Here is a 17,306-nt window from a genome sequence, read left to right on the forward strand (position 1 = left end):
GTTTTGTACATATGCCTTTGATTATGGCAGTGTGCTAAAACAGATAGGTAGGCAGTCAATATCAAAATGGAAGCCCGTGTTTATTTAGAAAGTGCATGAGTTGCTTCTGAACAGAATAAACAACCAAGAGGATGTGTGGTTTAACCAAGAATAGATAACACAGGGAAAAATGAAAAGGAACAAAAAGAAAATACATATATGGTGAAACCAGATTTTGAACAGAAAAGTGGGCAAAAAGGTGACTCCAGACTGTACTCCAAACAGAAGACAAAGATAAGTGATATATAAAAACAAAGATGATGTAACTTACCAAACGAAAGCGTTGGTATGTTGATAGACACAAAAATAATCACAAACACACACACACAAAATTCAAGCTTTCGCAACCCATGGTTGCTTCATCAGGAAAGAGGGAAGGAGAGGGAAAGATGAAAGGATGTGGGTTTTAAGGGAGAGGGTAAGTAGTCATTCCAATCCCGGGGGCAGAAATACTTACCTTAGGGGGGAAAAAGGACAGGTATACACTCGCACACACACACATATCCATCCACACATATACAGACACAAGCCTGTAAGTAAGTATTAAATGCACTTGTATATGATTAACAATTGTCTAGCCTTAAACTGTAATACCATGACATGCCCAAAATCTATATAAAAGTGATCTGTGAATGAATAAAATTCCTACTGCTAGTAACAGAAGTGATGATCAATAACGCCAATAAGAAAGACAGACAGTGACAGACTACCATACCCTGAAGTATACTGTGGAGTTACGGAATGGGTGAAATGGTGTCAAGCCTGGAAGCCTGGATTGTGGACATGTATATTCAATAAACATTAATTTCCCTTAGTGTGGTCCCAAAGAAAACATCATCCTTCATATGTCTACTGTAATATTTTGTCTCAAAATACTTACATAAATTGTTTACAGAAGAATGGAAGGACTGTTAGAAGCTGCCCTTGGGGAAGATTAGTTTGAGTTCTGGAGAAATTTAAGAACATGCACAGTGATACTGACTTATCCAAGAAGACAGACTGAAGAAAGGCAGATATATGTTTTCAGCATTTGTAGAATTAGAGAAAACTATTGTCATGGTTGACTGAAACTCTACAGGTAGGAGGGAAAAACTACAGAGGGAAGGTTATCTACAGTTTGTGCAGAAACTAATTATGAATTGAAGGACAGGAAAGGAAGGCAGTCGTTGAGATGGGAGTTGTGTCCTATGTTAGCCAATCTATACAGTGAGCAAAAAGTAAAAGCAACCAATGATTAATTTGGAAAGGGAATTAAAGTTCAGAGAGAAGAAATAAAAACTTTGAGGTTTGCCAGTGACTTGTAATTCTGTCACAAATGGGAATGGACTTGGAAGATCAGTTGAATGAAATGGATAGCCTCTTGCAATGACATTACCAGATGAATATTGCCACAGGCATGCTGGTCAACACCATGGGCTAGTGTGCTGCATGTCGCCAGTTCAAACTCAACCACCAGAAATTATTTAGTATTTATCATTTTCACAAAGTTCTTGAAATGTTTTATGTTTGTAATTTTTGTATATTCTGTAATATTCAATGTGTGCGTAAACAGCTGCACTCTCCATCCAGCAAGTCAATTCTGTTATGGCTGTCCATTGGTGCCAGTAATAAACATGCTTTCAGTGCAAAGTGTTATACTTCATTGATGACCCTGCCTTTGGATTTGGACTTGGTTGTGGCTTTGGCCTCCAAATGTGAACAAAAGTAAAATAAGAATAATGGAGTTTAGTTGAATTAAATTAGGTGAGTTCAAGGGAATTAGACTAGGAAAAATAGTGGATGAGTATTGTTATATGGGCAGCAAAGTAAGTGATGATAGCTGAAGTAGAGCTGCTAATAACAAAAAATGCATTTCTGAAAATGAAACACTTGTTAGCATCAAATATAAATTTAAGGACTGGGAAGTCTTTTATAAAGGCATTTGTCTGGAGTGTAGCCTGGTGTGCAAGCAAAATGTGGATGATAAATAGTTCAGACAGGAAACTTTTGAAATTTGGTGTTACAGAACAATGTAGAAGATTAGATGTCTAAATAATATAACTAATGATGTCTAAATAATATAACTAATGATGAAGAAATTTATGGATCAACTTGAATACAGGAAGAAACAGATTGACAAAACACAATGTGAGGCATTAAGGAATCATCAGTTTGGTAATGGATGGAAGTATGGGAGGGGGACATAAAAAATTGTAGAAGGAGGCAAAGGCTTCACTACAGTAAGTACAAATGGACATATGTTGCATTAGTTATCCAGAGACGAAGTGGCTTGGACAGAATAGACTAGTATGAAGAGTTGTATCAAACCAGTCTCTTGACTGACAATCACAACAGTCAATATAATATTTGGTCTATTCACACACCAGACAATGGCACCCCTTGGTTCAAGTACATATTTAATCCTGAAATTATTTGTCAAAGATGATACCACCTGTTAATGAGTGAAGATTTATGTGTGTCTTGCCTGAGCATTTAGTCTTTTAACACTATGTTTTAACATTTTCTTTGAGGTAATTACAACTCTTTGCACTTTGAGGTATGTGATTTAAGCCAATTGTTGGCTTTCTCTCCAATTTTATATCACAGCAGAGACTCAAATAACAATTTATAACAATAATGGGAATTCTTGGATGAAGCAATACATAAAATAAGGGAAAGGCAACCACTCACCTATAGTAGATCAGTGTTGTGAACTGCAGAAACACATAACAGAAAACAGCAGTTGCATTGCCTTTTGAGCACTAGTTCTTTTTTTAGTAATACACATAACCACACAGACACCCAAATGCACATTCCTGTGGCCAAAGAGAAGAGTCAAAGACTCTGTGTGGTTGCATGTGAGCAGGTGTGTACTATTGGTAGAAAAAGAGCCCGTACTCAAAAGATAGTGTGAATGTCAATTTCTGTTATGTGTTTTTGTGCTCCATGCACTGACCCTTTAAGGGTAAATAGTAATTTATGTGTGAGAAGATAAAAACATTTATAACATTAAGGAATTCACCTACTGTACAGTTTCTTGCACTGAGTGACAATTGATTCCCTATAAAAATTAGTATCAAAGATTGCTGCAGTTGTTATCACAAATTGTATTAAACTGTTAAAGGCATCAGACTGCTTTCTCATTGCAGCAGTTCTTCTTACCTTATTGTTTCCTGATGTTTCATTCTGAAGAGCCTTAGAGTTTCCTGTTTTCTGTTTCTGGATCAAATACTGCCTCAAAGGGCATGGTTTCACACGCAAGTTATATTTTTTTAACACCTTTTGTGTTACATTATACTTTTTGCTATTAGTCTGTTTGCGTTTGAGAATCTGTCCATGAGCTGATATCTTCATTGATTTGTTAGAGGATTGTACTTTATCCTGAAACAGAAGATACACTGTGGTTTATGACAGCATGAACATTCAGAGTCTTAATTTTTTTATATTTAGATTAAGGAACACTGCTGTGGGGAATTGTGCAAAATACCCAATACCAGTAAAACATTAGAATGAAAGAAACAAGTTCAACCTACCTAATTTGTTGAGCACAACAGTGTTAGAAATAAGAATCCATAAATTGTAAAAGACAGTTCAAAAGCTAACTTTCTTCCAAAATTCAAACTGGTTCATCTATAGGATGGTACATTTAGCTATTCTATAATGTTAGTTGGCTGTCTTAAGATTTGTCAGATGCATTGACTAATATGAAAAAAACAGACAAAGATTTGCATTTCTATTTGTTATTTTTACCACAGTTTTGTTCCATGAAATATCTGCTATCTGTATTTCTCAGCTCCCTATCTTTAATGATCTCTGATTCAGTTACACCTTATATTGCTGTTTCCAAAATGGGAACTGCTATGTTGATGTTGTTGACCCAGATTACACATTTGTTCAAAGAATGTAACGGTTCTCTGCTGTCAGCCATTCACATCACCTTGTGAATATGGAGAATATATCATCTCATGAAGTATGATTTCACTTGAGCATCATGTCCTATGTAATACATACTGTTATCAGTGCTACTATCTGTTTGCATATGCTTTAGGTGATTGCACTCTAATCATCAAGAAAAGGATAAGGGCATTAATTGCCACCCCTCACTCTTTGCCAAACTGCAGAGGAAATACAAAGAATGGAATCTCTGAAAGCTTGTATATGGCACATCATCATTAGCAGCATCCATTTGAGACCCACTGCTGAATAGAGACCTCGTTTAGAGCTTTCCATATATTAAAGCCTTCCATTATGTGAAACCATGTTGGTCCTGCATGTTTTTAATGTCATCAAACCACCTTCTATTACGATATCATCTTCATCTTTTCTCTTGAAATCCAACAAAGAACTTCCATGGCCCAACTACCCTAAAAAGCTGAATAACTAATGGCCCGCACACCCCCATTCCATTTCCCTTAGGGCCACAATTACATCTCCCGGTCCAGTCTGTTTCCTGATCTATGCCGGCCTCCACATTTGTGAAGGGTTAATTACACTCAAGTTTTGGGAAATTGTCTTCATTCACAAACATTGTGTAAATCATTTTTTTATGAAAACACATTATCTGGCATCATCTTTCATTTCTTTATACTTCAAACAGCTTTGTACACATCTGGCATCACCTTCACAATGCTATTATTTGCATGATCAACTATCTGAGTTTCTAATTCATTTCCTGAAGTATACAAAAATTAAAAAAATCTTGAAACACTTACTTAATTTTCTTGCTGTTGTTAATTACTGTTTAATAGCTGCCTTGTTCCATTTGTGATTTTCATTTCTTTTGTTTTCTTCACACTTGCAACATCTTTTCCTTTTTGCATAAGCATCTTTTATGAAATAATTGCCTCCTTGTTTTCTAAGATGTTGAACTAGCTACTTTATTTAATTTTGTATACTTTCCTCTTAGATAATTTCTCATAAACTGCATTTCTAATTTCTTATCTGATGAGTCTGTTTCTGGTAAATAAAATATTTTTGACAGGATATTTTGTATGAACCTCAAGGCTTTCAGTGCCTTCAGTTAACACAACATAGGTTTTCAATTTGTAGCATTGAAACAATGGATTCATTTAGTTTATGGAATGAAACTCTTGACGATTTTCTTTATGACTATGTAACTGTTAAAATACTTAGTATGAACAGAAATTAGTGCAGAAACTGGGAATAAGTTAAGTGAATTTACATCTACTTAAGTAGAATTTGAACAGTTACAACTATGTGTAAATATTTAAATTACCTAGCTAATACCTGAAAACATCACTAGCTCCTAGCCATATAAGAAATCTTGGAAATTGCCATTTATAAACTATATATAGGTAAAAAGTTTCTGTATAGTCAGTCACACAAAGTAGTTCATGCCACATAAAGCAAATTTGTTGTGGCATGTATTTCAAGAATAGGCACTGTGAGTTCATAAGATATTGCATATGCTCCACAAATGTGACGTAGGTTCACTGCTACATGCGAAAAGTAGAAAGACATACAGAATGCACCACAACGACACAGTCTTATAATCACCTCTAGATATAATGTCCACAAAACATAACTCATGGTGTATGTTATGAGAAGTAGTAGGTATACAAGGGGGGGGGGGGGGGGGGGGGTGACAGGCTGTCTCATCATGTTACACTCTCTGCTTTCATGAGTAAAAGAATCAGTTTGTGTAAGTTGCAAAACAGGGATTATCAGTTGTTGGGTCAATGGGATAGTATTGCTCATATCGTAAAATTTAATAACTGTTTGCATTTATTTATAGTGAAAGTGTATTATGAGTAGCTCAAATGGTTCAAATGACTCTGAGCACTATGCGACTTAACTTCTGATGCCATCAGTTGCCTAGAATTTAGAACTAATTAAACATAACTAACCTAAGGACATCACAAACATCCATGCATGAGGCAGGATTCGAACCTGCGACCGTAGCAGGTGCTCAGCTCCAGATGGTAGTGCCTAGAACCGCACGGCCACTCTGGCCAGCCTATTATGAGTGGATTAATGATGTCATTCTGAATAAATACAATGGAGAAAGCAAGAAATGTAGAAGGAGAAAGCTTTGCAGCCAGTATCAGAATAAAAGATGGCAGTAAGTGCAGTGTTACTGTCTGAAGAATATCTTCATGGTTTTTACTACGCACATTAATTGAAGTGGAAGACACACTTCACTGCATCTTTTTTTTATAAATGTGACCTGGGAGAAAATATTGCCCAAGACATGATAACTGTGTTCTCTGCGGCAGAGGGAGGCTTTCAGCAATAAATTCCATCTTGTTATATTGGTAGAAATGTTTACAAATAGCCAAAAAATTACAAGTATGAGGTCAAGCAACATCCCTGGTCATAAAATTTTGTTAATCTTTACCTGACTAAACACTTGTTGGGTTACCTAGATTGTAGTGTTTTTAAGTGGATCCCCCACCATACACACTTCAACAGATTTAAAAAACATTGCAGGCCACTTGATTCCAGATACACATGGGAATCAATATTATCATGTGAATGAATTACTTGTAATGCATTTGGCCAAACAACTTACAGGAATGTTTGGTTGTTGAAGACATCACATAGCTGCATTCCTGTAAGGTGTTTGGTCCCTCAGCACTGATTTCAGAGATCAGGCATAGTAGGTTGTCATAATTGCTAATAAGCTCATGTCACATGTGTCAGTCATCAGATGCATTGACTAGTTGTACACTACAGTACAAATGAGATTTATGCTGAACAAGAGGTCCAAAACTTTGAACCATTAGTTTTGTTTAGCTGCTTGCCAGACAATTACTGTTAGTTAAATGATCTATAGAGCAATAGAGCATTTGCACAATGTCAAAATTATGTGGAGTGAATCAATTTTTCAGCTATCTTTACATGATATATTTGTATGGCTACATGCTGTCCATTTAGAAGTTACTAAACAGCACACTGATCTAAAGATGGTGACAATAAACATACTAGTCTTTAATGCTATTCATGTAATTAGTGACATACTTAAAATTAAGTTCTCCCTAACCTACATATGCTGCCAGATATTCATAAATATGGGGTTATTCAAAAGCAACATGGCTACCAGACTAGTGGAGAAAGGCATTTTGTGTGATGGATTCTGCAAGAGTGAGGTTGCAACCACAGTGCATTGGAATCCAGGATGACCTACCAGACAATCCACTGATGAGAAGGTACAGAAATTTAACGGAACAGGTTGTCTTTGTAAAGAAAACTGCAGCAGGTGACTATCAGTATCTGAGGAGCGGCTGAATAGATACGGGAAAACATTTCTCAGAAGCCCACAAAAATGTATGTCTCATGCCAGTCACTAGCTAGCACAACCAGCTGTTTGTCAAGTGCTGAGAAAAAGCCTGCAACTGAAAACATATTGGATTCAGTTGCCCCAAGCCATTACAAATTATAACAAACTGTCCCAGAAACAGTTTTGCATTCATATGCAGCACTTAATGGAAGAGAGTGATTTCATTCACAGCTTGATTTTCAGCAATGAGTTTACCTTTCAAATGAATGGTGCAGTAAACTGGTAGAACTTGTGAATACAGGGAGCAGAGAATCCTAACATTGTTGTCAAAAATGTCCATGGATCCCAAAGGTTAATGTTTTTTGAAGTTTGTCAAGGCAAGAAATGTATTGACCCTTCCTCTTTTCATAGGCGATGATCAACAGACATTTTTACCCAGGCGTGCTTCAGTTGTGACTCATCCTGAAATTGCCTGAGGACAGTGATAATTCCATTTTTCAACAGGATGGTGCTTCACCACACTACCACAATGATGTTGATGAGTTCTGAGCTATCACGGCATTGGATTTGTCATGCAGTAGCTGGCAACCAGCAGTTGTTGGTATGGCACTTGCATTCATCAGACCTGAAACCATGTGATTTTTACCTATGGGATTACATCAAAGGAACTGTTTTCACACCTCGACTTTCCTACATCATCAAAGACATATGAGGACATATCAGAGCAGATGTGACTGATTTTTATGCAGATACTCTGGGATAAGTGTGGGTTGACTGGATGTAGACTAGACATGTGTCATGTGAGTAACAGTTCACACAATGAACATTTGTGAACATGAAATTTCTTGAGTTGCTATTTCCATACATAAAATCATAAAAACATTACCTCAATACAAACATTTTTTACAATTTTGTGAAACTGTCTACATCATTTTGATTACCCTTGCTTTTGTCAATGGAATACAGAGTTGTCCAGGAGAAACAATTCTAGGTTAGATTTAAAGTCTTCTTTGCCACCTGGCAGATATTTCATGTTATTGAACATATGATTGATGGATTTTTTGGCTGCATTTTGTAAAACTTCTTTTGGAGCCACTGATCACTTTAGTAATGTGTACAGTTTTCTTTCCTACTAGTGTCATAGCAGTGTACATCACAATTTTTCTCAAATTATGATAAATTATTTACATATGAAAAGATTGGTATCCAGTATGATGTTCACTGTTTACAATGAAGCAGCCTGTTGGGAACTGCCATCTTTGTCGCCTGGCTGTACTGTCTCTTAAGGGATCATTATTTGAACATTGAGTGTGATTCCCATTGTACCTCTGTTATCAACATTCTTTTGAATTCAAAGATAGCTGATACGGTATATGCTCCAAAGTAGGCAGCTCCAAAGTAGGCAGTAAGTCTAATTATACTTGCCATTTTTTGCTAAAACTTTCGCAATGTTATACGGCAAAGGTTAGAGTCACATAAGACCTTCTACTTCTTCTGAACGTGTTCTGTGCCTCACACACTGGCATTGCATTTAGGTACACCAGGAAGTGACTTTATAGAAACCACTTCTCTTTGCCGCAAGAAGACATTGGCAGTTCTTTACTGCAGGAACCATATGTTTTGAGGTTTTTGAAAGTGTAGTAAAGTCAAATGACATACAGTGAGATTGTCCAGAAAAAAGTTTTCAATGTAAAAAAAATTTTACTAAATGGCTAGTTCTTTTAAAAGTTGAAAATTTCCCATTATTATATGCACTAGAATGAAGACAATCACTATTACCAACAATACTGCCTTGAGTTGTACTGCATGCAATGTGAGTAATGGTTAGCATTACTGGCTGGCATGCTGTGTGTTGTCAGCTCAAAATTGATTATCAGCAAATAGCTGTACTTGGTATTTATCATTTCTATACAGTTCTCAAAACTTCTTATATTTGCAATGTTTGGATACTCTGGAATATTCAGTGTTTGTATAAATAGCACCACTCTTTGACCAGGAGGCACCTCTGTTCTGGTTGTACCCTGGTATCAGTAATAAACAAGCTTTAAGAGCTAAGTGCAGAACTTCGCTGATGAGCCTGCTTTTGGATTTGATTTGATTGTGCTTATGACATGACACTCTTTGGTGAAAAAACCACGTACTTCAGAACATTTACGTTGCAGAGGCTCCTCAGTCAGGCTATGGAGGCTCAAGGAATATCTGCTGCTGTGCCATCCTCTGCCTTACTGTGTCTTGTGGATGCTGTATCAGTAGCTCCTCAATTGGCGTTATGAGGTTCAGTACACCCCATACTAGTCCTCCCACGAGAGAAAAATTCTTGCTTGGCAGTACCAGGAATCGAGCCGAGGTCTTCCGTGTAACAACCATCTATGATGACCACTCAGCTACAGGTTGGCACCAATTAGGCAGTGTAGTAGCATTACCTACATGGGAAAGTACTGGAAGATAGTCAGTACATTGTTATTAAGATCCATATATGGATTTCAAAACAGCAAAAGTCACCTGCACTTCAAGCATACATCAGTGTTTTACTGAGACGCTGGTTGGGACTGACACAATGGCTGAAAGGATTTGACTGAGCAGCCATAAACAACTGGTGGAATGACGTGGTGTGTTTAACAAATGTGTAATTTTACTTGGATGGTAAAGCCCAGCAGTTGTTCAAGAACAATGAAGAGAAGCTTAATAGCTGGGACAAATTCCAGGCTGAGCTGAAGCAAATGTTTGGCAACAATCAGCAGCAAGTCTACTTAGCAGAAATACAACTGATGAACAGGGCCTAGCATCATGGCGAAATGACACAATTGTACACACAAAATGCTTTGGCCTTATACCACACCATGAACCTGAATATGACGGAAGACAACAAAATCTCACACCTGATGAAAGGAGTTGCAGAAGACATGTACTGAGCACTTCTTATAAAGGATGTCACTAAGACTGAGGAATTCACTTAGTGAGGCCACCGAATTGTGCAAGTGCAACAGGAAAAAAAATAAAAAAAAAAAAAAAAAAGTGTGTTGGATGAATGAGGTACGATCAACTTCTGAATGTGATCCCTATGGCAGGGACTTCGCTTCCCTCATATGCCAGGTTATAAGAAAAATGATACAGGATTTTATGGCAGCCAGAGCTGTCACACTGAGGAAGCAAGTGACAGCAGCTATGAATGTCAACCCCATATGACAAGAGGTAATAGAGAATGTTGAAGAAGAGGTATATCGATCCTTAGCACTAATCTACATTACCAGACAAATGTACCATGAAGAATGGACTCAGCCAACTTGGACTTACGCCACAACTATCAACCCAACAGATGATGCATCACCCCACAGATGACTATACATTTGGGGGACAGAGGACAACATGCCAGTATGTTTGCACTGTAGACCCACTGTATGCTTCTGCAGAGGAAGAAGACAAGTAAGTGTTCAATGAATATTACAACACAAGACATCATCCGTCCCAACACTACTATTCTCAATTACAAACAGTTGTAGTCAACCTGTGGGATGAAGCTCATAGCTGTACCCTAGATGAAATCACTCCACAACATGCTGCAGCTGTTCCCTATTGCCCAACAGAGGAACCAGCCACTAGTCTAGTTGTTGAATTTAGGAAAAGTAACTTAGGTGACCACCTATGGAGGTGAGGCTGTCACAGATGAAAATCCTCCATAGATGGCAGGTAGATGTCAAGAAATGTTGCTGATGTCTTTACTGACTGCCAGCCTGGCTGGGTTCTAGCTGACTCGGTGGCTTCTATTTCAGTAATGTAAAATGCTCATCAATGCCAGCAAAAGAAGACTATATTCTCTGATAGAAAAGTGATTGTATTCACTATTTGAAATGGGACATAGGTACAATCAGTATGAACATATATTACAAGAATAACTATCAGTGACAAAACTCAGCCCTCTGACTTATTCTTGGATGGGATTCCTTGCAAGTATTACAAGCGCTCATAGGTTGTGGAAGATCAGAGCTCCAGACTGACAACGCTATTCCAAAAAGCACATGCACTAGATCAGGGGTTCCCAAAAAAATTTTCTCGAGGACCCCCTCGTCGAGCGTGATTGGTACCTTGGCATATCACAGTATCAAGTACCTAAAAAAGCCAAATTAAGAGTCTTTTTATATGTTTTCTATTTTTGGTAGTTAGAAAAAACATTGTCATATTCACTACTATAAAAAATATTGAGCAGCCAAAACAAAAATTCTGTTATCATACGAAGTATATTTAATATATTTTTTATTCTAATAGAACACTCTGGCACAGCTTGCGGACCCCTGGGGGTCCGCAAACCATCTGTTGGGAACCACTGCTCTAGATGATTGTTTGGCATTGAAGATGAGGTTATCCCACGGTCATCAACAAGATGAGTTCCAGTCATAAAGTTAGATGCTCAATTAAACTGTGAAGCTTTTGTTGATTGCAAGAACTATCCAGATATTGTATTACTGCACTGGCTCTAAGTACAAAAACAAAATAGAATTCATTGTATGTGCAGGATACCACTTGAGTAAAAGGGTGATTTACCAACTGCTACCGAGCGAGGTGCCGCAGTGGTTAGCACACTGGACTCACATTCAGGAGGACGACGGTTCAATCCCGCGTCCGGCCATTCTGATTTAGGTTTTCTGTGATTTCCCTAAATTGCTCCAGGCAAATGCCGGGATGGTTCCTTTGAAAGGGCACGACCGACATCCTTCCCCATCCTTCCCTAATCCGATGAGACCGATGACCTTACTGTTTGGTCTCTTCCCCCAAACAACCAACCCCAACCCAATTGCTATATCCTGTGACTATTTCTATTGGAAATGCAACTGAGACAGATGTGTTGCCACAATAACAGATACACTGCCAGCATTAACAAAAGTGTGCACATGACATGGATATATAAATACATTGGCCAACATACACATGATGGCTTGTTTTCAAGCAAACCTACAGAGAACTCCAGGGAAAGTCATGGTGCCAGCATCAACACACCATGGCACCCATGACCCCACTGATGGCTCTACAGGTAGAGAACTATTTTGCTTGGATGTTTCACATGTTGACCACATCATTGAGGAAGAAGTTATCTACCTGTCTTGTAATTAAGTGATGACATGGCATTAGAGCAGAAGTTCCAGCCCCAGAGGATCACTTCAAAAGCACCTCCCAGCAGTCTCTATGGAAGTCAGCACTCTTTACCAACCATGTCTTCAACAGACTCCATGACCCAGGGACTGTATAGGGCCAGTTGGACTTAGAATCTATGCTGTCTCTAGGTACTCAGATTCAGAGATTTATGTCCTGTGGGGCTCTGACTCTCATTGCTTATTTATCATAACTGATGAACTTCTGTTAACAGTCATTATCAGTTTATTGTGACGCCTGTATATAAGAAGGGTAGAAGGATGGATCCTCAGAATTACAGACCAATATTCTTAACATTGGTTTGTTGCAGGATTCTCGAACATATTCTCAGTTCGAATATAATGAATTTCCTTGAGACAGAGAAATTGCTGTCCATGCATCAGCACGGCTGTAGAAAGCATCGCTCCTGTGAAATGCAACTCGCCCTTTTTTCACATGATATCTTCCGAACCATGGATGAAGGGTATCAGATGGATGCCATATTCCTTGACTTCCGGAAAGCGTTTGACTCGGTGCCCCACTGCAGATTCCTAACTAAGGTACGAGCATATGGAATTTGTTCCCAAATACGTGAGTGGCTCGAAGACTTCTTAAGTAATAGAACCCAGTAAGTTGTCCTTGATTGTGAGTGTTCATCGGAGGTGAGGGTATCACCTGGAGTGCCCCAGGGAAGTGCGGTAGGTCCGCTGTTGTTTTCTATCTAGATAAATGATCTTTTGGATAGGCTGGATAGCAATGTGCGGCTGTTTGCTGATGATGCTGTGGTGTACGGGAGGGTGTCATCGTTGAGTGACTGTAGGAGGATACAAGATGACTTGGACAGGATTTGTGATTGGTGTAAAGAATGGCAGCTAACTCTAAATATAGATACATGTAAATTAATGCATATAAATAGGAAAAACAATCCCCTCCGCCATGCACCGTATGGTGGATTGCGGAGTCTGTATGTAGATGTAGATGTAGATATGGACTCTGACAGACCTGAGATGCAGATGTACCCATCACTATGGAACTCCCATACATTGACATGATTTTCCACCATCTCTCTCCGGGAGAGGGTGGGAAGGGCAGGTTAGGAGGGGAGGAGGGATGCTACATCCTGCAACTGCATCTACTGGCAATGAAGCTGAGACCAATGGGTTGACATGCTAGCAGATACATTCCACACAGTAACACAGGCTGGCACTTTCCATGTGTATACAAATACACCAGCCAACATAAACATCCTGGCATGTTTTCAAGCAAACCTGTAAACAGCTCCAGGCAAAGTTGTAGTGCCAGCATCACCACACCATGACATACATGCTGCTGCTGATTGACACAACAGGTGGAGTACTGTTCTGCTTGTGTTGATCATGTGACCACCAGAACATGGAGGAAGCAGCACTTCACCTGGCCTGGATTTAAGTGGCTATCTGGCACCAGAGCAGCAGTTCCAGCCACAGCTCCAGTCCTGGAGGACTGTCACAAAAGCACCACTATGAGCAGCTGAGTAGTCACTATTTTTGGTTATTATTCTTATGCCTCTTTTCTGGAGTTTGAAAATTGTGTTCATATTTTGTGCATTTGTTCCCCAAAAAAGAATGCCATACCTAAGAATTGAGTGTACATATGAACAGTATGTAACTAAAAGACACTGCTTGTTACACACTGATGATAGGATTCTAAGGGCATAATATGCTGATGACATTATGTTTGCAGTATCTATGTGTGTCCACACCACTTCAACTGAGAAATCAACATGTAATTTAATATTGTCATTTTCCTCTTCAAACTGAAATTCATGACATTAGTTTTCTTTATGTTCAATGTCACTTTATTGCTTATTCACCAACTGTAAACTTTCTTGAGAGTTTCATTTGAATTCTCTGCAAGGAGATCTCTTGTTTTCTCAGTGACTACAATACTGCTGTCATCAGTGAAGAGAATGTTTTCACCACAAGTAACACTACTGAGAAAGTTATTGATGTATATCAGGAATAGTATTGGTCTTAATATGCTACCTTGCAGAACCCCTATATTAATGTATTTTGCTTCTGATAAGTGTTTTACTAAAAGTTTAGATCTGTTATAACTATGTGTTATCTCTACTCATCTGCTACATATGATCGAAACCAGTCATTAGCTACCCCTCTTAATCTTAATGCTACTGATTTATTTAATAGTATCTTGTGGTCAACTGTATCAAAGGCCTTAGAAAGATCCAAAAATATGCCTGTGACACACTCATCTTCGTCAAGAGTATCAAGTACAACTTTTGTGAATTCTCATATGGCTGACTGTATTTTTGCCACTTTGGAAACCAAACTGTAATTCACTCAAAAGAGTGTATTTATTCAGTTAATTGATTAATCTGTCTTTCATAATTGCTTCTATTATTTTTGAGAATGATGACAGCAGGGAAATAGGCTGGTAATTTTCTATGTCTTCAGCATTATCTTTCTTAAGCAAAGGTACAACTCTTGCCTGTTTTAACTGCTCTGAAAATGTCCCTGATGTGAAGGATCCATTATTATATTTGTTAAGGGGCCTTGTATAATCTCTGTTCATTGTTTCAGTACATAAATTGGTACTTCATCTAAGCCTACTGACTTTTTATTTTTTAGTTTTTGAACAGTTTTATTGACTTCATTCTCTGTGATTGGAAGTAACATCAGTGTATTTAATGAAACATTATTTACAGGTGTTATATTTGTTTTGGGGAATTTTTCTCTAACTTCTCTGCAATACTTGAAAAATGCTCGTTTACATATTTTGATAAGTGTTGTGGATCACTTTGATAAGTGTTGTGGATCACATCTTCCTTAGCAGTATGTTATTCTGTGTTTGTTTGCCTCTCCCCTTTCCTTTTTTATAACATCCCAGACTGCTTTACTTTTATTCTCTGTAGTATATATTATTTTGTCATTAAATGACTTTTTTTTGCAGCAATCAGCACCTTCCTATAGATCCTTTTGTATCTACGATAGAAATTTAAGAATTCTGGACTGTTGCAGCTCTTTTTCATGGAACTGAGGTATTTAAGTGTTTGGGAGGACTTCTTAATACCTGCTGTAATCCATCTGTTTTTGTGAGATGTTGATACAGACATGCATACTTTTGGAAATGCCTTTTCAAAGTTCAATTTTAATAATGTGGAGAATTTAGAGAATTTCATATTCACATTGGTTTCCTTATACACTTCATCCGAGATTTATTTTGCTAATCCTTTTGATAAATCTTGTATTTTGATTTCTGATAGATATCGTTTGTAGGCTTGTAGTTTAGGGAATGATTCGATGCCTGATTTTACTGTTGTTATTTGACAGAGATCGTTTGATAATCTGAGATCCTTTACAGCTACATCACATTTTTCCCTGTCCATATTTGTGGCCACATGGTCAATTGCTGATGCAGTCATTGTAGTAACCCTTGTTGCACTATTCACCAATAGGAACATGTCAAAACTTTGAAGGATATTTATGACGGTGCTGCTGGATTCATTTATGATATTAGTGTTGATGTTAATGCCTACACACAGAATTATGTTGACCTTTGTAATTGAGACTTTATCTAGAACTTGTGTTAATTTATTGAAAAAAGTGTTGACACTAGCACTGGGAGATATATATACACACACAAAATGATTAATTTCTTGGTGATATCAAGCCCAGTTAATTCAATAGCTGATATTTGAAAGTGTTTATCTTCACTTATTGTGTTGAGATCATGTATTGATTTGAAGTGTGCTCCTTTTCTGATATAAATGAATGACCCTCCACCCCTTGAAGCAGTTCTGCAGTAAGAGTTTGCCCTTTCATATAATGATAATACTACGTGTTGGATTTCTGTGTCTCTACACCAGTTCTCAGTTACACAAACTACAGTGCAGTTCAGTTATTGGTGCTCAATTTCAAATAGTTATATTTTATTTTTTATTGATTGCATGTTTTGGTAGTTAGTCTTTCCCATGGTTTGTTTTTCTTTGTGACATCTGGAATGTATGATAGTTGGAGTGTTAAAATCTGTCTTGTGATTGATTGTTTCAGTATTTTTTAAACTGCTGGAGATACTCTTTAGGTAGAGGAACATGCTGTCTGGATTTATCCTAAAAACAACTTACTTTTCTACCCATGACAACAGGTATTTGACCATGTGTGGCCCGAGATTCACCCACTATACTTTCATGAATCAGCTGCACCAATCTTCCCTTCCCAGTCCTTTTTGGGTGTAGGCCATGTGTAGCGAAACCCCATCTGTTGATAGTCCTGATGGGCACTAGTGAAACATGAACAAAGTTGTCTGCCCTCAGAGCCATCCCTAACCCCACATTGATTCGCCTCACAGCTTCATCAAGGTGTGGTCAATCATGGTGCTGGAACAGCTCAAAAAACTGTATGTTGGTGCCATGAATCAGGGAAGCTACCGTATTTACTCGAATCTAAGCTGCACTCAAATCTAAGCTGCACCTGAAAAATGAGACTCGAAATCAAGGAAAAAAATTTTCCCGAATCTAAGCCGCACCTGAAATTTGAGACTCGAAATTCAAGGGGAGATAAAAGTTTTAGGCCGCATCTCCAAATCGAAACAAAGTTGGTCCATTGTAATATGAGACACAATTTAGGTCGAATGAATGATGATACAGCTACAGTAGTTTGGTTTGAGTCGTGAGCTTAACAGTTAAGGTTTACCAGGTAGCCATTGCTATGCGTTAGGCGCTCTGTCCCTATTTATACGGGTTTCCTTCCTTTTTCGCATGCTTCGTCTGGTTTGAATTGATTGCTTATTTTTCTTTGATCTGATAAGCACCGTTTTCTTGGTTATAGGTGTTTACGTCACTCTAAGCTGAAAATGCATTACTGTACTGTGTCATGCATTGTTTGTCACATTCTGATAGTCTGTGTTTATGGCCTGTCGCCATTCG

The sequence above is a fragment of the Schistocerca cancellata genome, chromosome 4 (assembly GCF_023864275.1).
Source record: "Schistocerca cancellata isolate TAMUIC-IGC-003103 chromosome 4, iqSchCanc2.1, whole genome shotgun sequence".
In the NCBI taxonomy this organism is placed as follows: domain Eukaryota; kingdom Metazoa; phylum Arthropoda; class Insecta; order Orthoptera; family Acrididae; genus Schistocerca; species Schistocerca cancellata.